This window comes from Musca autumnalis, unplaced genomic scaffold (assembly GCF_047663935.1).
Source record: "Musca autumnalis isolate F117 unplaced genomic scaffold, ASM4766393v1 scaffold_1, whole genome shotgun sequence".
In the NCBI taxonomy this organism is placed as follows: Eukaryota; Metazoa; Arthropoda; class Insecta; order Diptera; family Muscidae; genus Musca; species Musca autumnalis.
The window spans coordinates 5,509,909-5,532,951 of record NW_027411644.1 but is presented as its reverse complement, the minus strand read 5'-3'; the positions used below and the strand labels follow the sequence as shown (position 1 = coordinate 5,532,951).

The 23,043-nt window shown below is 35.8% G+C and overlaps 1 protein-coding gene across 13 annotated transcripts in view; it reads left to right on the top strand.

The window, feature by feature from the left end:
* The first annotated feature begins 5,539 nt into the window (after positions 1-5,539).
* LOC141390269 (uncharacterized) overlaps positions 5,540-23,043 on the top strand; it is a 143,514-nt gene continuing 126,010 nt past the window's right edge. Inside the window, exons 1-2 of one of the 13 annotated variants that reach the window (XM_073963115.1) lie at positions 5,540-5,690; positions 9,980-10,403. The gene's annotated coding sequence lies outside the window, so the exon portion shown is untranslated. Of the gene's footprint in view, positions 5,786-5,819; positions 6,190-6,250; positions 6,270-6,583; positions 6,672-9,583; positions 9,600-9,979; positions 10,404-23,043 lie in introns of those variants that run through there. The other 12 variants (XM_073963113.1, XM_073963118.1, XM_073963117.1 and 9 more) reach the window with 12 other exon arrangements.

Sequence of the window (23,043 nt, the reverse complement as noted above, 5' to 3'; positions counted from 1 at the left end):
CGGGCTTCGCTGTCATCTTTCACCTGTTTTCTCCATCGAAGCTTTTACCCACCAGTTTTACATTTACCTTCCTGTGGCTCCTGCAAATACTCCTTTTTAGCGGAGGCATACTTAATTTTTATGATATGACCAAGCCAACGCATATGCATTAGATAAATACGCTGAAGTATGTAGATGTCAGAATATATATATGGTGTATCTTGTGGTTCAAAAATACATATGTGTCGATCTGACTATCTTACGTTTTCTCTATGATATGACGTTATGATCGCTTTCCTGCATAATATGGATCCGGCTCTATCTCCTGATAAGCCGTGTGCCTCCTTCGATTGGTTCTAACCACAATCTACTGGAGTTAGTTGTATAGGTTTGGCTGGACAGTTGAAAAGTTGCATTGTATCGTGCGGACCTGTGGGCAAATGCTTTGTACGGTGTCATCAACCCGTGTCATATAGGAACGCAGACTGCTGCACAACCCCAACGTAGTTGAGCCAAAACTGCTCTGGTTTGTCACGACAGCTTAACTTCTTCGGCTGCGATAGATGAGGGACGTACTCCGAGAACCGCATTCACACGATATGGCATATGTAAAAATGCCATCCAAACCGGCTGATCTAGAGGTTCTCCTTATATCATTGGCCATGCTATTTTGTTGCCGTACTGGAAGAGTCATTGACTCCTCATCAAATGGTCCACTGATGACATGAGGACGCATCCTATTGCAGTTCTCAGGGCGGCCTTCTGACAGGGCTGAATACTATTACATCCCGTTGAAAATGCATTTCTGTGTCCTCAGTATAGTACAGCGGACTTCACCGTGGCAAGAGTGGAACTGAAAAATGGTAAACAGTTCTTTATCGCATCCTGTTATATGGCTCACTCAAGGGAAGCACCACCAAGCGAAGTCTTGGACACATTGGGAGCCATACACACACAACACCGTTATCATTGGCTGCGACGCAAACGCAAGACATACCCTGTGGGGTAGCTCTGAAATCAACGACAGAGGTGAGTCAGTTTTAGATTTCATTAATACTAACAATCTCACTATATGCAATAGAGGTACTAACCCAACATTTGTATTTCCAAGCTCGGATAACTTTAGGGGATGGCAAGATGTCATTGATCTAACCTTAGTATCCGATAAACGACATATTGAAATTGCTAATTGGATGGTATCCGATAAGAATTCTTTCTCAGATCACAATTGGATACTATTTAATATATCTGAAAAAGAAACGCCAACAAATTGCTTTCGCAACCCCAAAAGAACAAACTGGGAGAAATTTAATAGGGTTTTAAAAGATAAACTTCCCAGCTCTCCTCAAAAAGGCGACACTACAACATGTATTGACAAAGCTGTATCTATTATGGAGAAATCACTAGACACAGCCTTTAAAGTATCCTGTCCAATGACACGATCGAAAAAACACTATCCACCATGGTGGACATCCGAACTCTCTAAACTGCGTAAAGAGTCACGGAAAGCTTGCCAAAGCAAAAAAGCAATCATGGGTTGATTTTTGCGGATCGCTAGAAAACACCAAAGATACAGCCAGACTAAGTAAAGTTATGGCAAAAGGTCATTCGAATCCTACCTATATAAAGAGAAACAACGGCACCTGGTCCGAAAACTCAGCCGAATCTCTTGAAATCCTTCTTACAACGCACTTCCCCGGCTGCTCGGACAGTACCGAAGAAATGCGACCCACTACAGCTGTAGATAATAACAACAGTGAAGTTGATAAGATAGTAAGTCCAAATAAAGTCACGTGGGCTATAAACAGCTTCTCTCCCTACAAATCTCCAGGACCAGATGGAATCATACCAAAAATGCTACAATGTGCAGAGGAAATAATAAATCCCTGGCTAGTATACATCTATAGTAGATGTATATCTCTTAACTACGTTGCAACGAGTTGGAGACAGGTAAAGGTTGTCTTCTTACCCAAAGCAGGAAAACGTAGTCACGAAAATGCTAAAGACTTCAGACCAATAAGCCTTTCATCATTTCTTCTTAAGACGCTCGAAAGACTCATCGACGTGTTTATTCGAGAAAAGATGGACAACTCAAACATCATATCTTCTAGCCAACATGCTTATATTAAAGGGCGCTCGACGGATACAGCCCTACATGAAGTCGTTAGGACTATAGAGAAGTCCTTAGAACACAAACAATTTACTTTAGCTGCCTTCCTAGACATAGAAGGTGCCTTTAACAACGTCAGTACATCAGCTATAAAACAAGCACTAGATAACTTCGGCGTGGAACCGCTCATCAGTAGTTGGATTACCACCATGCTGCAAAGCAGAGTTATTAATGCCACACTGGGAAACAGTACACTGTCAAAGCACGTGAACAGAGGAACTCCACAGGGAGGAGTTATCTCTCCATTACTTTGGCTCCTTGTCATCAAAGAAATTCTAAATAAACTTGACCACATGGGGATTAAGGTGGTTGCCTATGCGGACGATGTGGTAATACTCGTCTCTGGTTTGTTTCCGACCGTAATAAGTGACATTATGAGCGGAGCCCTGAGATCGCTAGATACTTGGGCCACAAGATGTGGTCTGGGAGTGAATCCAGGGAAAACTGAGATGGTGCTATTCACCACAAAGACCAAATATGCAATACCTAATCTACCAAGACTGCGAGGTCAGGAAATACCCCTATCAGATCATGCCAAGTACCTAGGAATCATCCTAGATTCAAAGCTATCATGGAAACGTAACGTGGAACACCGTGCTCACAAAGCAACCGTTGCATATTACGCATGTCGCAAATTGTTTGGAAGCCGATGGGACCTCAAACCTAAAATGGTGTTATGGATGTACACCAGCATAATCAGACCAATTCTCACATATGGAGCACTAGTGTGGTGGCCAGCAGTTGACAAGAAAACAACACAGAAAAAACTATACAGCATACAAAGATCTGCATGCATCGGGGCAACAGGGGCGATGCGAACGTGTCCGGCCGAAGCCCTCAATATAATGATGCACATTTTGCCAATTGATCTACACATCAAAGCAACAGCAACATGTAATGCGGTAAGACTCCGAGCTCTAGGAATGTGGAGAGACAGAGCTTACGGACATGCGTGCATGCTTCAAAAACTTCCGAAAGAAATAACAACCACTGCTGATTACTGCGTACCTACATTGGATTTTGATCAGCCTTTTGTAATCAAATTTCCAAGCAGAAGAGAATGGAGTAATGGATCACCATTGATAGCATATGACACTAAGGTATACACGGACGGCTCCAAGATGAAAAGTGGAGTCGGATCCGGTGTGTTTTCGGGGGAAGCAAACATATACACATCTACAAAGCTACCTGAGTACTGCAGTGTCTTCCAAGCGGAGATACTGGCAATAAAGGAGGCCTGTACTGAACTTTTACAGCATCACACAGCAAACTCAATAGGAATCTTCGTCGACAGTCAAGCGGCGCTCCTAGCACTAAAATCCAACGCTGTCACATCAAAGCTAGTGAAAGATTGTAAAGAAGAACTTGCCAAACTAGGGCGTCTGTCAAGAGTAGTTCTCACTTGGATCCCGGGCCACAAGGGACTTGCTGGGAACGAAAAAGCAGACGAGTTAGCTAGAGCAGGATCCGCCTCTAACGAACTCCCAAAGGCGTCAGTCGCAATTCCAATGGGAGTAGTTAAAGGGGATATCTTCAAACACTATCTATCACTGGCTGAAAGTAGATGGGACAAAACGGCAACATGCAAGATATCAAAATTAACGTGGCCTCAATACAACGCCAAACGATCTAAGTTCCTAATCAATCAAACGCGACGGAACCTTGCAAGACTTATTGCAGTGTTAACCGGTCACTGGGCAATTGGTAACCATGCAATACGTTTAAATCTACCGCACAATGACCACTGCCGTAGCTGCGGGAATGAAGAAGAGGAGGAAACTGTTGAGCACCTCCTCTGTTCCTGCCCTGCACAAATGCAACGACGATTCAAAGCTCTAAGACAACCGTTCCTTCGTGATATCACAGAGATAACAGAAGTAGGTCTGGGAGACCTTCTGCGATTCCTTAACTCATCAGGCTGGATTCAACTGCCAACATGCAACAACGAAATAGCAATCTCTGAACGAGTGGTGTGGTTTTTCAAAACGGTATCTCTTACATACTAATTGAGGCTATAAAGTATAGCCACCACGTAAACCAACCAACCAACCAATGTCCACGGATTAGACTGGCATCGTAAGCTTATAACAGACCGACCGATCGCATTTTATGTGGTCAAAAAGGTTTCTTTGTTTGCACCCAAAGCTCTGACAGCAAGAGATTTGAAGTCCTTGTTCCTTCATCTCAGCTTGTCGCAGATAGCGGTTGCATGCGCTCGCGACGTAAAAATGTTGTCGAATGTGACCCAAGAATCTTGGGGTAGTTAGTGTCTTAATTCTGCTACCATCGAACATGACATTCTACTTAGTTCTCACATCTGCCTTCCATGTGATAAGCAGCGTGACCGTAGACTTTGTGTCGGATATTTGCATATTCCTAGCGCGTGGCCAGTATCAAAGGCTCTTGAGAAGGCGAGCGGCACCAATACTGTCATATCGCACGCCTTGTTCTGGTTGATTCCGCTGCTAATATGTGTGGAGATAGCGTGCAGCGCTGTTGTAGTGCTGTGCTATTTACGGCACCTGTGCTGATCATTGTTACGGGCGACAAAAGCGAAATCGGCCTGTATGATTCACCTGCCCATTTTCCAGACTTCGGTGGCAATGTGGGTGGCTAGCGAATGGTTAATAGCTTTCGCAAGTTACTCAAAACCCGGCTCATCCAACTGTGTGGAGATTTGGGTGGAGTGATTTCAACATCTTAATGGGCGCTTCACTTTTCTGATTCCTGGACTCCCACTAGAACAAACAAACATTGTAGCTAAGACAATAATTAAGAACTCTCTAGTACATCGCAACTGCATTTTAGAACAATGTTCATCCTAATATTTGTTATTTTATTGTCATATATTTATAAAATTCTGTTTTTTTCCCCACCGGCGTTACGTGCAAGGGGGTTAAACTATAATTAATTCACCTTATTGTCTCTAAAAGGTTTTAAATAATAAGTAAAAATTATCTTGTTTTGAATTTCAACAAAAACAGTTCACATAAAAACATTACAGAAATATTCAGAATATACACAAATATTCCAAATATAAAATACATTTTACGCCTCGTAAAATTTATTGCACTTTTATTAAGGATGCGATTTTATTATTTAGCAACACACATTTTCATAAATATTTTTGCCGCTGTAAAATAACATTAGACTATGTTATCATCTGCTTATGTTCTTTTTGTTTATATAGCAAAAAATATCCCAAAACAAATGCCTCTCTGTTCCACAGTTTCCCCCTATTTTTCATATGACCATTCTCACATAATGTTAATAACATTGTCGCGAGAGAGGGAGCAAACAGTACCATAGTTGGTCAAATGTGAAAAATCTATATCTGTTACCAACTAACATTGGCCAATGATGCTGTGCGGTTTTGCCAGCTGTTTGGCTACTGTTGCTGCTGCTGCTATTGACTGCTAACTCTGATGCTTCTCCGCCAAAGGCATCGTTGGTAGGAATGCGATGTGGGAAAATTCACAAATTCAGTTTGTTGTGATAACTCGGCGCGCCTAGAACATTCAGATAAGACATGGAAATTAACGTACGCTGTGAAAATAAAAATTGAGAGTGAAAATTCAAAAAGAAATTAAAATGGAAAAATAAAAAATATTAAAATGTGCAACCAAAAGGAAAAATGTATTTATTCTTAACAAATAAAAAATCAAAGAAATAATGCAACCATAACGAGAAAAAAATAAAAATATAATAGAAAATGAAAAATTAAAAAAATGTGTATTAACATGCATGCAAACATATAAAAATATTATTGTAGTTAATTTTTATGGTGTGCATGGTGTATAGTTAAATAAAAATAAAGCAATTATAAATTATTCAAATAAATGTGTATAATTAACGATGTAATGTCGTTTAGTTGTTTGATTAACGATCCCTTTAAACTGCAGCGTTTTTTAGCAGTTTAAGTGTGTGCAAAAACAACATCAAAATATTTAATGTCCTTTATAAAATAAATGAGCTAACAAAACGAGTTAATGCAGAATATTTAATTAAAGTGTAAATGTTGCAAAAAGTCAATTTTAAATGTGTGTTTTTTTTTATTAAACTTAAACAAAGAATAAACATTGAATTACAAAAAAAAAATTATAATAATTGCAATAATCCAGTAATCTCTAAGTGTTTTCATGGTCTGATAACTTTGTCCTTCCATACCAAGTGTGTGTTTGTATGCCCATTAATCCGAACTTGTTAAAATACAATGTATTGATAGGGACACATACACATGCCAATACTCGTATCCATTGTATATGTGTTTACTCAGGATTAAACATATGCCAGAGAATTGTTGCAATTCAATCGAAATATTTTGAAATAAAAGTGCAAGGGACTGTTAAATTATGCTGGTTTTATAAAGAAATGGTGGGATTAATCGTTTATATGTGACTCCTAGAAAATACTTCCATGGATTTTAAATGATACATAAGCACTCCTACGTAGTTTTTTCATACAAACGATGCCATAGATTGGAACTACATAGTGAACAAGATTGTTCAATTGAACTAAATTGGTATAACTCTAGTATTTTCCCATCAACTACTTCAAAAGCATTTGTTGCCCACATTTTAATATTCCATTCCAAAATTGTGTCCAATGACATACATATCTTTTTAAGAAATCGAAATTAGGCTTTTTAATTTTCTCAATAGTTGACTTAAATGTTTAGGGGTTTCAAAACAGAATGATGATTAATCGAAAGTCGACATTGGTATCTTTGCGACCTAGTTAACGTAACCTTTGATTCTTCCCACGCAAACCCTCCAAAAAGTGCATCGTCTGCTATGCTAATAAAAACAAGTGAGCAAAGGCCATAGTCGGGATGGGGCCGACTATGGGATACCCTACACCACTACTTCTTTTTTATTTGCAACTCCGTTATCCGGATATAAGCGATAATACAATAGTTTATAAATGTGTTCATTATTGAATGATTTTCAGGGGAGAATTACTTCAGTTTTTTTCCGGACCTTCTGAAGGGTTTAGTTTCAGCCGCTCCTCCTAGAATTCAGACGCTGTTTGTTGCCGCTTTACTGAAAGACAGACGCAGTTACCTGTTGATCCACGAGACGTATTTGATTTCCGTCTTACCACCCATATCTGGGAAGCATTCCCCTATCTGAGCGTTTTTTTTTATATCTCCAGTATTTGACGATGTCTTCATGTCTCATTTATGTATATAGTACACTTTTGTTGTATATAGACCACAATTCGAATAAAAAATGGAAACATTGGATGCATTACCGACTACTGCTATATCTACGTTGCTTGACAACCTACGCCAACTTTTTTGCATCAGTGTAAAAGGGATATTTTCTTCTACCATTGAAACGGAGATATTCACATAAGAATGAAACGTTGAATTTCCTCCACATAAGTTTTTGCCATTTCACCCATGAATATTATCCGACCAAATCAATAGGCTTCTTCCTCTCTACGACCTCTATTAACCTCTAAAACTCCGTGATGATCCGATCCAAATTGCAAACTGTAGCGTGATTACAAAAAAAAAATAAAACAAAAATGGGATGTATTACCGACTATTGCGATATCTCCGTTGTTTGACCACCTACGCAAATCTAATTTAAACCATTGTAAAGGTGGGACTTTCTACTTTTATAGCTTGGTTTTGCTTTTGGAAGGTCCCCAATCAAAGCTGCGATATTCGTCATTACAGTTAAAATCTTGAAAATGAAAATATGGGTTGAATTAGCAACTATTGGGATATCTCCGTTGTTTGACCACCTACGACAACCTACTTTACATCTTCGTAAAGGTAATATTTTCTACTTTCAGTGTCAGGTTTTGCTTTTGGTATACCCTTACAGAAGCGGAGATATTCGCTTTGAAATAAAACGTTGACTTTTCTCATGTCCATTCCGACCCGAAAGCGATAGGCTTCTTCGCCTCCTGGATCCCCATCAACACCAAAAATTTGGTGACGACCCGATTAAAATTGGGACCTCTAACTTGATTACAATAAAAATAGAAAAATGGGATGTATTACCGACTATAGCCATATCTCCGTTGTTTGACCACCTACGCAAACCTACTTTGCATCACTGTAAAGATGGGATTTTCTACTTTCATAGACCGGTTTTGCTTTTGGAAGGTCTCTAACCGTCATTCGTCATTACAATTAAAATAGCAAAAATGAAAAGTTGGGTTGATTTAGCGAATATTGGGAAGCGGAGAATTAAATAAAAGCGGAGTATTATCCAAATTAGATTTTTTCCCATTCCGACCCTTAAATATTATCCGACCATCACCAAAATCAATAGGCTTCTTCCCCTCCAGTACCCCCATCGACACTCAAAGTTTGGTGGCGATCAAATCAAAATTGCGACCTCTAGCGTTATTACAAAGTTTAGATGGGCAGACGGACGGACGGACACACATAGCCAGATCGACTCAGCTCGTCGAGACATTAATTTTGGTATATAAAAGTATGGGTCTACGACCATTATTTAGATGCAATACAAACTTTTTGGCCAAAACCAACGTATAATGCCGTCCCCACATAGTGGTGTAGGGTATAAAAATGAATTATATGATCTGAATAACACATTGCTAAGTAACGCAAACATTCGGTATGAACAATGAGCGAAAATGTTAATTTTCCTCATTATAAAGTAATGAGTAACGGTGTCACAGATGGTGTGTGCTCGAATATAAAAGCGGGAGCTGAAAATTCGAGACTCAGCGTCGGCAAACAAACAAAAAAATATGAGTTCTTTATATGCAAGCGTCAGTGTGACATTGCCTGACGATATGTTTATTTTCTTCTTTATACAAAACCTCAAGTTGTTTTTCTTGTTTATGTCAGTTCAAAATAGTTAATAATTCTCTTCGCCGGGATGAAATCATGATATTGGTAGCGATCAGTTAATTTTGCAGGCTATCAGCGCGTTTTGTAAACATTACTCTCTGTAGTAGAAAGTAATGATGAAGTTAAGCCAATGGGGGAATACTCCAGACTTAATCAATCATATGATTGAATCTTCAACAATAACAAAATAAACAGTTTACAACTTATGCTGCTTTTCTGAGTCCAGTTGACGTCTTCACGTTGACACCATCAACAGGCTCCGTCATAGTCACATTAGCAGATTCTTCATTTCCGCTCGTTAAGTTAAAAAAATTTATATTTATTATTATCATAAGACTAGCAAAACCCAAGCAAAGAGAAAAAGTGGGAAATTTGATATTATAACAACAACAGTTACAATGTGTTTTATTCCAAAACATTTTTTATGTTTTGAGTGGCAGCTAAAGCAAAAAAACAAAAACGTTTAAAAAATTGTGTTACAATTAATATCGATTTTGCAATTACAATTATTACAGAACAATTATATTTTCAAATAATGATTTTCAAACTGATATACTTTTTGTAATTGGAATTTATAACAGTCCATACTGTGACAAACATAATATTGAAATTGTACGTAACTATTAATAAAGAAATAATAATCTCACAAATAGAATGAAAAAACACCCATAACCAAAATACAAATAAGAAAGTGTAATAAAACACAAAAAAATAAATTTAAAATTAATTTAAATTAATTAATAGAAATAAATTTAAACAATCAAGTAAAATTAATTATAAAACTAAATACATATAATCAAATTGGAAACAAGAAAATCAAACACATAAATAAAACACTGTAAAAAAATTCGTAATCATAGAAAAAAAAAATACTCTCACATAAAAATAAACACAAAAAAAAAACAAATTCCATTCTTAAAGAAAATCAATTTTCACTTCTAATCAAAATATCAATTAAAATCACACACATAAATATTTTTTGTAAATATTAGCAACAACCACAATAAACTACAATGACAACAAATCCAATATAACAATAATAACAACAACAATCGCGGGTATAAATATTTAGAAAAATGCTAAAATTAATACAATAATAAATCATCATCGAAAGTGCAAAAAAATCCTTAGATAAATAAATTCGATAGAATGGAATTACAACAGCAAAAACCACACTTCTATCGCCGCAGAAACTTAGTGAACAAAACTACGCAACAAAAAGTGGCAAAATAAATCAAACAAAATCATGACACCCCATCATTACAGGCAACAACAACAACAGCCACGGCGTAGCAACAGAATTTGAAATAATAACCAAACAAAAATATTGTATTTAACGATATCGATTCGAAATTTTATTTGTAAAAATTTACACAAACAAACAAACTGATCATCAGCTAAGCGATATCAAGAAAAGTAAGTTGAAATGCAAATAAATAAACGAAAACGATTGGCATATTTAACGCCTACAACATTTTACATCATTGTATTTCAAGAAAAAAAAAATAAGAACTAAGAAGCCTTTCGTTCGACATCAAGTCAAATGGAGATAATTATTTAAAGGATTTTAATTAAGAGTATCTTTGAATTGGTATCCTTTTTCTAGAGTTCATTTTCTATATTTTTATTTTTAAACAAAATTCTTGGTCATGTCTCAGAGAATGCATCGAGACTTGCATGGAATTTTCGAAATGGAGCCATAAATGTAATGAATTCAAGCTTTTTCTGTTCTAGCTGGTCATCAACACCACAAAGGCCACCTAAATTTTCTAGGAATGGAATAATCTTTAACAGAAGGATTCTGTACATTTATATGTGCTATTTCAGGGAAAATTGTGAGACAATATGTCGTTAAAATTGCTTCATAAATGTTATGAACATTTAATAAGCAGGTACAACGGAATATCATGTTTCAAGAAGTGATTAAAAAAATAGATATATAAACAAGTGAGAAAAGGCTATAGTCGGGACAGGGCCGACTATGTGATACCCTACACCACTACCCCTGTGCATAAGCTTTTTACTCGTAAACATTTCTTTTAGGGAGATACTAAAGTTTTCACCTATCTGGCATATATAAATGACTTAAGACGAACTGAACCAAGATAATTAATATTTAATTCTATATTTGACGATTGTCGACATATACTTGGTACAGATTGGAAGCTTTGCTAGTCTTCTTGATTAGCATTTTACATGTCTTTAATACACCAAATTGAAGCAGAGGTATTTGTCATTAAGGTAAAAACTTCAAAATATTAAAATTGTGATAGCTTAGCGCCGTTTGCAATAACTCTGATATTTTACCATAAATGTCACATTTTGTATTAGTTTGAAGCTCAGATGGTTTAGTTTCATTATCAAGCTCTCTCCTTGGAATATGCCCAACAGAAGGAGAAATATCTGACATGGAAATAAAATTGGATTATACCAGAGTCTTTTTCAACATCATTCACCAATTTTTGTAGCGCGATTAGGAACATTTTAAATCTCAGAATATCTTCATTGTTAAAACGCTCGATATACTCGTCAGTACAATTCAAATACACAACATGAGAAACTGGGATGTGCGCCAACTTATTTTGAATCATAATACAGGTGATATTTTCCTCGTCCATTGACGGGCTTTCCTTTCGGAATACGACTCCTGAAAGAGGAGATATTCGCATAAGAATAAAACTTTGAATTTTTGTCCACATAAGTTTTTTGCCCATTCCGACTCTTGAATATTATCCTACCATTACCAAAATCAATATTCTTCTTCCTCTCTGGGAGCCCTATTAACACCCAAAATTTCGTGACTATCCTATCAAAATTCCAAGCTGCAGCGTAATTACAAATAAATGGAAAAATGAGATGCATTGCCTACTTTTGCGATATCTACTACTAGAAGCGGAGGTATTTGCATATGAATAAAACGTTAAATGTTCTCCACAAAAGTTGTTGGCCCATTACGACCCCTGTGAGACCCCCATCAACCACCAAACGATTTCGTGATGATGCGGTCAATATTCCGACCTGTAGTGTGATCGCATAAAAATGAAATAATGGATGCATTTGCGACTATTGCGATATATTCGTTGGTTTAACACCTACAACAACCTACTTTATATCGTTAGAAAGGCGATATTTTCTATTTTCATTATCAGGTTTTGCTTTTGGTATGCCCTTTATAGGCGCTGAAATATTTGCTTTGGAATAAAACGTTGACTTTGTCTCCAAATAAGTTTTTTGCCCATTCCGACCCCTGAATGTGATCCGACCATCACCGAAATCAGTTGGCTTCTTCCCATCCAGGACCCCATTAACCCCAAATTTTCGTGACGATCCGATCGAAATTGCGACCTGTAGCTTGATTTTCAAAAAAAATGAAAAAAAAAAAATCCCAGCAAAATGTTTGCCTCCAAAGATGCAGTTAAATCATATGTACACGTGATCTGGAAGTGCATCAAATTATGAATTTTCACTCATGATTTTTACAAGAGCGTGACTACTGCATTTTAAATAACCCTTAGGAATCGCATTTTAACCAATCCTTTAGGGTAGAATAGGATGCAGTCCAATTTGCATCCAAAGCACGTGTTTTGATGCAGTGCTTTGGATTGAATTTAAAGGCACTCTTCGCAATGTGTTTTTATGCAGTTCAAAGATGCAATAAAAATGCAAGCCATTGCAAACTATCCCAAAATAATAAAAATAATTTATTGTTTGTGTAAAACAAGCATGATAAGAACTTTTTTACATTTACACAGATTATGAAATTTATTCATTAAATTCAATCGCATCTGAGTTTGTTTCGTCCGCTCTCTATTTAAACCAAGCTGAACTGTTTTTGTTTCATCTGCTAAAGGGGTTCTTGTATTGTCTTCCCTTCACCAGTTGAGATTTCGACAAGTACTCCAACAGCACTTCATTAGGAAATTTTCTTCTCGTGAGTTACCTTAAAAATGTTCCCAACTTTTGGTTGTATTTTTTTTTTTTATTTTATATAAAAAAATTAGAAATTGATGCACACTTTTTCTAGTTGGCTTGCTAGTGATCACTAAGCAACTGCTTGTAAAATGTATCGAACGGAGTGCCTTTTTCACGACTCCCTTGAACTGCATCCGGATGAAATTTAAATGTGAGAAATGGATGTCAACCGTTGGATCGCATCCAAATGCTGTTAAAATGTAAGGAATTGGAGTGCCTTTTTCACGACTCCGATTAAACAGCATCCAGATTCTGTTAAAATGTAAGGAAAGGATGTCATTCATTGGATCGCATCCGAATGCGGTTAAAAAGTAAGGAATGTAGTGCCTTTTTTCACGACTCCTTTTGAACTGCATCAAAACATGCCGTGAAAGAACTAGTCTACATTGCACTACTTCCAATTTATTTTGTTGGGATGGTATGTATTATCGATTATTACGATATCTCCGTTATTTGGCCACCTATGCCAACCTACTTTGCATCATTGTAAAGATCGGATTTTCTACTTTCATAGTTAGACCTTGCTTTTAGAAAATCCCCAACCAAAACTGTGATATTCGTCATTATAATTAAAATTCCAAAAATGAAAAAGTTGGGTTTAATTAGCAATTATTGCGATATCTACGTAGTTTGACCACCTACGACAGCCTACTTTACATCATTAGAAAGGTGGTATTTTCTACTTCCATTGTCAGGTGCTTTTGGTACACCCCTTGTAGAAGATGAGATATTCGTTTTTGGAAAAAACGTTGTCTTTTTCTCCAAATAAGTTTTTTTGCCGATCAAAACTGCGACCTGTAGCGTGATTACAATGTTTAAATGGGCAGACGGACAGACACACATAGCCATATCACCTCGTCGAGACATTCATTTTAGTATATATAAGTATGGGTCTACGACCATTATTTAGATGCGTTACAAATTTTTGGCCAAAAACCAACTTATAATGCCCTCCCCACATAGTGGTGTAGGCTATAAATATATTCTATGGAGGAGACCAAAAGGGAATAACCATTCTACTGAAGGCCACATGAGCCGGATAACACATTACTAAGTTCAAATCAGAAGTGCGCTTGATCAATTCCGACAGAGGGGAAAAACCAGGTTACTTGTCGAATTTTAGTGGCCATATAGAATAACTATTCAATTCCAGTGACATCTCCTTGTTAAAATAATGGTTTAGTATGTTGATTTGTATACATTTACGCCTACGAAAAAGTACTATATAACCCCATTATTTCGTAAAGGAGATTGAGAAATAAGCTAAAAAACATATGCTTTTTAGAACAATTGTTGTGGAATTTTCCTTTAATTTCAACATACTTCATATTTATACCCTACACCACTCTGTGGTAAGGGGTATTATGGGACTATTTCACAATGTCGAAAGAATATGATTGCGAACGAAAAACACCTAAACCTTGGCAATAAACCTAAACCTTCATGGCAATATTGATTTAATGTTTGCTTTAAAACAACTACAAAATTTAAAAATTATACACGATTGTATTTGTTTTTCTTTCGTTTTCATTTTCGTTCGAGATGGTGAAACAGGCTCACAGTGTATGGAGAAAGTGGCCTAAAATATTTAGTGTGTAAAAATCAAGCCATTGCGCCGGTTACAGCTTTGTACTGCTGCGAAGAGTGTTTTAAGAAACCACGAGCTTAACATTTTCCAGATGTTGTACCAAAATTTTGACATTCATTTTTTATTTTTGGCCAATGTGTGGATCCACTGTGAGGCTGTTCGTCTTTGTGCATTTCTATATGACATACAAAAGGAAACGAGATAGATCTATAGTTCCTTTTAGAATCACTTTCTGAGTCGATTTATGTATTTCCGTCCGTCTGTCCATGTATTTTTTTATTTTAATCATAATTAAGTAGCTGAACATCATTGTGTAACAACAAATAATTATAAATATGTATTTAATATTATGCATATACATATGTAGCATTGAAATATTATTGTACGATCACCAATATCCGAATAACGGATGAGTAAATAAAGAAGAAGAAGAAAGTACAAGTCGCATTTATTATCCGATTCAAATAAAAATTAGGGAAGATCATTATTTTGGCCAAAGGACAAAGGCTATTTATTTTGGTAAAAATCTAATATATATTTTCGCCCGATTTTAGGTGTTTGGTTCACAGTCAAGCTATACATGTCCAATAGGGTGGTTTTAAAAAATCAATTTCAGATATTTTTAGACGGCACCCCCATTGAAGTGTTTAGTTTTGTTAGATTTTAAGATTGTTAAAGTTTTAGCACATTCGGAATATGTTAACACGTGCCACTGGGGCCTCAAAATTTTCATGGGCCCTTTATACAGCTAATATTAAAATCCGAACCGATTTTCATAATTTTTTGTTTGATTAGTTTTATAGCTACAACAAAGAACTGGTAAAATGTTATTCATGGAAACTTCGATATCCCAGTGGCGCGTGTTTTCAGATTTGTATATATGTAGCTCCCATATATGTATATTTCCGCCCGACTTTAGGTATTTAGTGCACCAATCACGCCATATATGTATAATTTTGATCTAGAAATAAATGAGCTAAATAATATTGAAATTAGATATAGCTCAAATATATATTTTTGGCCGACACCAAACACGATATACATATCTGTCCATTTTAATTAAATTTGGAATGTGTGACAGAATTTGGATAGAAATAAGTGTCCCAAATTATATTGAAATCGATCGAGATTTGTTTATAGCTTCTATATATGTATATTTGACTTATTCACAGTGGTGTAGGCCCAGCCCGACTTTGATTCTTTCCTTACTGGTTTTATTTTATTTTTCTCCCTGCTAGATTTGATCCCGCGAACTTATGATTTGTAGCCGAACACACTATGCTACGCGTACGTACATTACGAACGCTTGCGTGTGCCCCACCAACTGTTCGTTATTAACAATAAATTGCATGTCGGTGGTGGTACTCATTACATAGTAAGGAGTAAAGTATGTAGTTATTTTTGTTTGCACTACTTTGTAATATTGTTTACGTTACTGGTAATGTAATGTAATGTCATTATGTAGAATTTTTGCTGGGTAATAATGTCGACAATAATCGCTAGAAATTATCACATAAAGAATTTTTCCACTTATAGCATTATTGGTCACATTATTAAATATTTCAAAATACAAACGGTTCCCAGCAAAAAATCATTACAAATAATGGGTTTTTATAGTAATTTTTTTTAGTTACAAAATCCCTTACTTTCCCCTTATTTTAACAGGGGCATGTCGTTGTGAATAGCTAGTTATTCTATAACACACTTCATATTTTTATTTTATTGGATTTGATCGTGCAAACTTCTGATTTGTAGCCGAACACACTGCACACTGTGCCACGTGTACGAACATTAAGGGTTGTTTAAACGCTTACATGTGTACCACCAACTGTTCTTTGTTTTGTTAACAAAAAACTCGGGTACTGACGGTGAGCGTTGAACAAACAATCCTCGGATTTGTAGTCGGTCACACACGCTCTGTGCCACCGTACTCATCGCTTTGTAATGGGTTATATAATGACTAACGGATCCGAATTTTTGCTGGGTTCAAATTATACGTTGTAAATAGTGGAAAATAAGAGGATTAATTTTCAACTTCCCTCATTGTTCCATTCATTGTTGCCATACACAGTAAATATGAAAAACTATACTTCCACGAAATTTAATATCTCAACTCGAATGATTTAGTTGTATTTTTTTCTGCTTTGCTTTGCGGTTTACGAAGCGTATTTAAATTACGTTTAAATAAACGCTTCTTAACAATAAGTAAAACAGATGAATAGCTACATTCATACATCTGTGAGCATGTCCAACTAGCGATGCATTCGGCCACACGTCTTTTCAACGAAAACCACTGAACCATATGCATGGTTGTGTAATACACATCTACTTCGTCGCAGGCGTCATTGTAATTAAACATTTGAATAGAAATCGTTCTTAAGCCAAAAGTGAAACTGCTGTATGTATCCCCACCACGATGGGCTCTCCCCGCTCTCTTGCCTAAAAATTACTTTTTTAAGGTGGAAACAGAGACATATCTATTTTATTGCTTACATTCAGAACAAAATGCATATAAATATGTACATATGTATGTGTGTCCACGTCAGTAGTTGGTGGGTGCACTTTAAATGAAAACTGTTTCCAAGCCGAACAAAAAACTTACATTTTCTCTATAAAACCACAGCAGTTTCGTTAAGGGCCAGAACTTACAACCACATTGACGATGACAAACCGCAATGTCAAATAACAGCCGCCATGACAAAGGCTAGCACAGAAAGGAAAACTGCAAATGTGAAAAAAATAGAAATAGTCAAGAGTGTAGAAAAAAAACATTGGTGTAAATAATGCTGTCAGCTATTTTCTTGTTTATTCTCTCAGCTGTCGTGTAATGTGGAAGGAATGCTTCAGTCAGTTTATAAGATAGTTCGTGAAGATATGTGGGAGGCTTTTGGTAATAGCTTTGGAGAAATAGCTAAGAGAAGGAAAAAGCATGAATAGAAAAGAATTAGTTCCTCGAATTACGAGCATTATATTCACAATGCTGCGTAAACCCATGTTCGCATTTTCCGAGTATTTCGGCAGTGTATACTATATTAAGAACCCGATCTTAGAACCCATTTTTCAATATTCTTGTTCAAACTAAGGAAAAATAGGTGTTTTTATAAAAAAGGCAACTAAACATTTTCATTTTCTATCTCTAACTGCACAATCGCCCTCCCTTACTTTAATCTAAAACTAAACAATATCGTTTCAGAGCTCACCTACTATTCTCACACCTGGTTTTTTGCTATGCGGATATCTAAGCGTATTTCAAACAATCAGAGAAAAAACACAATCCACCTGTGACAGGGGAAAACGTAAACAACACCAATGATTACAATGAACAAGAGGAAGAAGAAGCAGCAACATTAAAATGAAAAACTAAAATAAATGTTAACTCAAGTGTTTACTCACTGAGTAAACCACATTCGCTAACAGAAACAGAAATACAATAGTTTCTTCCTCTTCTCTGCCTTTTGCCCGCCATTGTCTTAACTACTTGTTAGTGGCATCGGGAAATTTTACAGTTGATTATTTTTTTATTTTTTTTTTTCTCTTTTCGAAAATCTACACAAATCAGTCAGTCATCAGCAATTCCCAGCATTGAAACCATATAAATTTTAACTGCTTTGCTGATCCTGCCATTGGTAAAATCTCAATTTTAAGGATGTTGGAGAATATTGGGAAAAAAATTAAAAAATTAACTATGAAATCAATCACAAGAGGGATTAACCAACCCCAAAACAGATATGCCGTATGTGCCGGTTTAATCAGAATAGGCATGGTGCGACTTAACTAACTTTAAACAAAAACCGCTTACATCTGCGAAGTTTTTGCGGATTTTGAAACAGCAATGTTCATAGATGAGAAAAATCAAAAAAACAAGATCAAATCGCTGGATTTTTAAATAAATCGCGGTCAAAGTTCACATTTTAGGGTTTTTTAGGTTTTCAGGAGTAAAAACTCTACAATATTTTCTTTAGTCACATTTCAATAAGCGGGTTTCTGGTGTAAGAAGTTTTCTTTTAAATTATGGTAAGACGCAGCGTGAATGACATTGTTTCATAAGGAGGCGATATAGTCAATGAATTGTCCCAATTTGAATTTCTATATCTCAAAAACGGTAAAAACTACGAAAATATCATGAAGACCAGTCTTGTAGAGAATTTTCACTGCCACAATATTTCTTATACCCTCAGCATTTATGCTATGTCCGTCCGTCTGTCTGGCTTGTGCGCACGATAACTCTCAAACGGATGAGCCGATTTGGTCCAAAATTTGGCTTTCTTAATATTTTGTCCAAACTTATTTTAAGTTCGAAGATGGGCTATATCGGTCCACTCCTTCCGGTACCTCCACCACAAAAGTTCGAAAATGTGTGCGTACGATAATTCTTGAAGGAAGTAACCGATTTAGTCCATACTTTGCAAATCGTGAAATTTCTACCCGACTTAGACAAGGTTCCAAAATGGACTCAATCTGTCCACTCCTTCGGGTACCTCCCACACAAAATTTCGGACAAGTTCAGTTTAGGCCCTGCTCTCGAATCGCTTTAATTTTTGTTGTAACAACTTATATTCACTGCCCCCTATACGATGGTACAAGTTTCATCAGGGGCAAGTCCATACTTCCTGAGAAAATAACCTGAAAGTTGCAAAAAACTACTCCTTCCGGTACCTCCCCCACAAAAGTTCAAAAATGTTGGGAAAACTTGTGGGCACATTAACTCTGGAGGAGAGTAACCGATTTGGTCCGTACTTTGAACATCGTAATATTTCTACAAGGCATAGATCAGGTTCGAATATGGACAACAAAAGTCAACTCCTTCGGGTACCTCCCACACAAAATTTCAAAAAAAATGGAGTTTGCGGCCTTATCTCGAATCACTTTTATCTTTGTTGTAATAAATTGCATTCACTGCGGCCATTACGACGGTAGAAGTTTTTAAGGGCGCAAATCCATTCGTCCTGAAAAAAATAGCCCAAAAGTTATTGAAACCCATATAGAACCATGTAAAGTGGCTGAATGAAGCACACAATAACTCTCGATCAGATCAGCCGATTCGGTCCAAAATTTGGCTTCCAAAGCTTTGTTTAATTTCGAAGATGGGCACTATCGGTGCGCAACTTCTGTTCGAAGAGCCTTTGTAAATGTACAGCCGGTATTACATTTGATATTGTCAATAGATGAAAGTTTCAATTCACACAAGCTAAGGGTATATCTCTGTCGGCAAAGCCGACTTATACTTTTTTAATTGTTTTATCCCATTTCCATAGGACTCGCGGTTCCAAGCAAAATCGTGAAACCCTAAAAAAACCCTAAAAGTGTGAACTTTGACTGCAATGCATTTAAAAGGGCCTCCGGCGATTTTTTTTATTTTTCTCATCTATGAACATTGTAGTCTTAGAATTTGCAAAAACTTTCCAGTTGTAAGCTCCTTTAGTTCAACCCCCAGTTTTTGTAAAAAAAATATTCTTCTCCCACGAATTGTCAAATTTTGTAGATCTATTTAGCGCAAATGTAGAGCTCTGATTTTTAAATGAGGAATTCTTAGCGATATATGGAACATGTAAATATTGATCGCCTATGAAATCCAAACCCTTTGACTAGATTACGATATTCCACTGTACTAGGCCTTAAAGGTGTGATTATATCAACATTCTTACATTTGCGGAAATGGATACTCGTCAGAGTTTCCCATTCGGAATTATTCCCCGTTTCAAAAGGATTTTTGGTTTTTGGCGTTTTTTATTGTTGGACTGCAGAATTTTACATCTTTGTGTTTATTTCAGCTTTAGTCCATATTTTGTTGTATTCAAGTATTTGAATAACAACAAAATGTTTTACAGTGGATATGAAATTGATTAGTTGCGGGCGGAGGGTAGGGAATACTATAGTTTCAGTTGTCACCAAACAACTTCATCAGTTCCCTTTTTTAAATTTATTTTTTTTATTCCACAATATTAATTTTTTTTATCAACATGGTGGAGAACCTTGGTGAGAATGAAAAGTCTATGGGCTTCCGAGTATAGCCTAAAACAGGGATTGGAATTCTCCCAGTTCTTTAAAATCATGCGATGAAGTTTTAGAGATATTCGTGGCCGAGAACTTCGGGTTGAATACCCTACATTTCATGATTATTAAACCCACGTAACCATTCGGACTCGCAGTTCTGATATCATTGCGCTAACTATGAAATCAGGCAATAATTATTATATGCTAAAAATATCCCCTTCTTTGTGGGAAGGATTATTCCCTCACCAGGATACCAAAAATGTCTTTCAAAGATTTCCCGTTAATCAGGTTTTAAGAGAAGGTTGATGGAGATGACTTTGGTAAATTATTTTTTCTCTAATTTCAATTTATGGGAATGCTACATTCTTATCACTCGTAATTTTTGTTCTGTGAAATTCGCTGGGTCCTTATTGATAAGGTGCAAATATGGGCCTCCCTTCTATAGGCGATTTTATTGTTTTTCTTCATAGTTTTTTCGAAGCACTTAACAGGTGCTGAGTTGAGGTAACGTTGTCTGAATTTCCACTGCCGTGGAGTTTTTCTGGCTGAGACCAATGGATGCACATATCTTCTTCAACAGATTAAGGATATCAATTGTTCAATTAAATTTTTGTCCATTTGAGCCGCATTCTTAATAGTTGATCCGTTCTTCAGGTTTATTTTGCTACACTTTGACCGCTAGTTCTTCACGAAACTAATTATTCTTATTAGCTTCAGCAATGTTTAGGTCGCTAAATCTCCGAGGATATTCGGCCAAAAAAACTTGTTTGGTGAATTATGCCAAAAGTAAAAGTCGTCGAAAAAATTGCTAACTCAAAAACGCATTTTTATGAATTATGCCACTTTTTGAGTATATAAGCGATATGTATTTAAAACATTCCACTGATGGTGACATCAATGTGTGTGTTAATATTATAAATCATCAAAATAATGAAATCCGCGAGAAAGTGAATTTTCTGTGAAATTGTGCATCCAAGCATAGCAGAATGTTAAACACCTTGTTTAGTATATTTGACAAGAATGCAAGTGTGAATATTTTAAGATTTACTCACACGCACATTGTCAGCATAGACAATTCTTCGTAAAGTTTACAGCGACGACGAAGCTAAAATTGTTATTTGCGTAGCAATGTTTATTTTTGAACATTTTAAAAATGAAAGCGAAATGTTTTCCTTTTCTTTTTTTTAAAATAGTGCACAGAGATATGTACAATGTATATACATTAGGGTTATAACTTTTCTGCATTTAAAATAAAACTTCTCTACAAGTTGTGTCTTAAGACACGCCGTTCGGACTCGACAATAAACAGTAGGTCGCACATCATTGAGCTAATATGAATCGGGGTGCGCTCATTGATATGAGAGAAGTCTCCCTTGTCCCGTATGGAATGTTTGTGAAACAATTATTATTAAAATAAATACAAATAAATGTTTGTTCAAAAAACAAAAATCAATTTTTTTCTTTATAAAAATTTCAAAAGTATTTTAGAAATCTTAGTCGATGCGGAAACTTTTTTCACCAAATCGAACTAAAACACGCTTTTTTGTTATCAGGACAATATTCCGCACATGGTGCTAGCGTGGTATTTTTGGTTATAATCCTAATGTGCATATGTACACTTGTATGTCCATAAGTAAAAATAAGTGTTGCATTAAGCAGCCTCCCATACACAATAAGTTGTAACAATACTTAGAAAATGAATATTGCGATTATAAAGTAAGTAATCTAATTGGATCCGACTTTGCATATATTTTTAAAATCTAAAATCACTTATGAGGACTAACGACAATATGATCATAATCAAACATTATAGTCACCACAAAATATATGTATATTGCAAACTGCCAAGACCCATAACAAATGAATCCGCTAATTAAGAGGTACCCGATAAGAATAAATTAAATTGAAATTTAGATATTATTGAAATTCAAACAAAATGTCAACATGTACCACCCTAATTAAATATGTCTTCTTCTCGTAAATAAGTGGTCTCTTTTTTAATAGGCTTTTCTTTTTTTCTAAACGTCATTCGTCAGCGCTAATAAATAAGAAGATCTGTGTGCATGCTTGTCAAGTATAATATAGTCATAACAATTTGTCATTTTGTTTGTATTTTTAACTACATCGTCAGACCTGAAGGATATCAATGCACTTAACCAAAAATAACAACAGAAATGAAATTGAATAAATATAGAGAAATTGAGAGTACTTTTAAAAATTCCGCGAGAAATGATTTAACCTCATTTGAAGGTCATAATGTACTTTTTATTTCATTGATATAATTTTTTCTCATATTCAAAACAATTAGTACAGACTTTCATATCAATAAATCTCTTCTTACCATTTTCTTAAATAAATACAATGACTTTTTTCATTTTCTGTAAATCTACAATATTATTATTTGTGTACTTTGTAGATATTTTTTACTTTTCAGATAGTTTTTCAAGAACACTCTTAAGCATTTCTGTCAAAAATAAGTTTTTAATATTTCTCTCATAACCC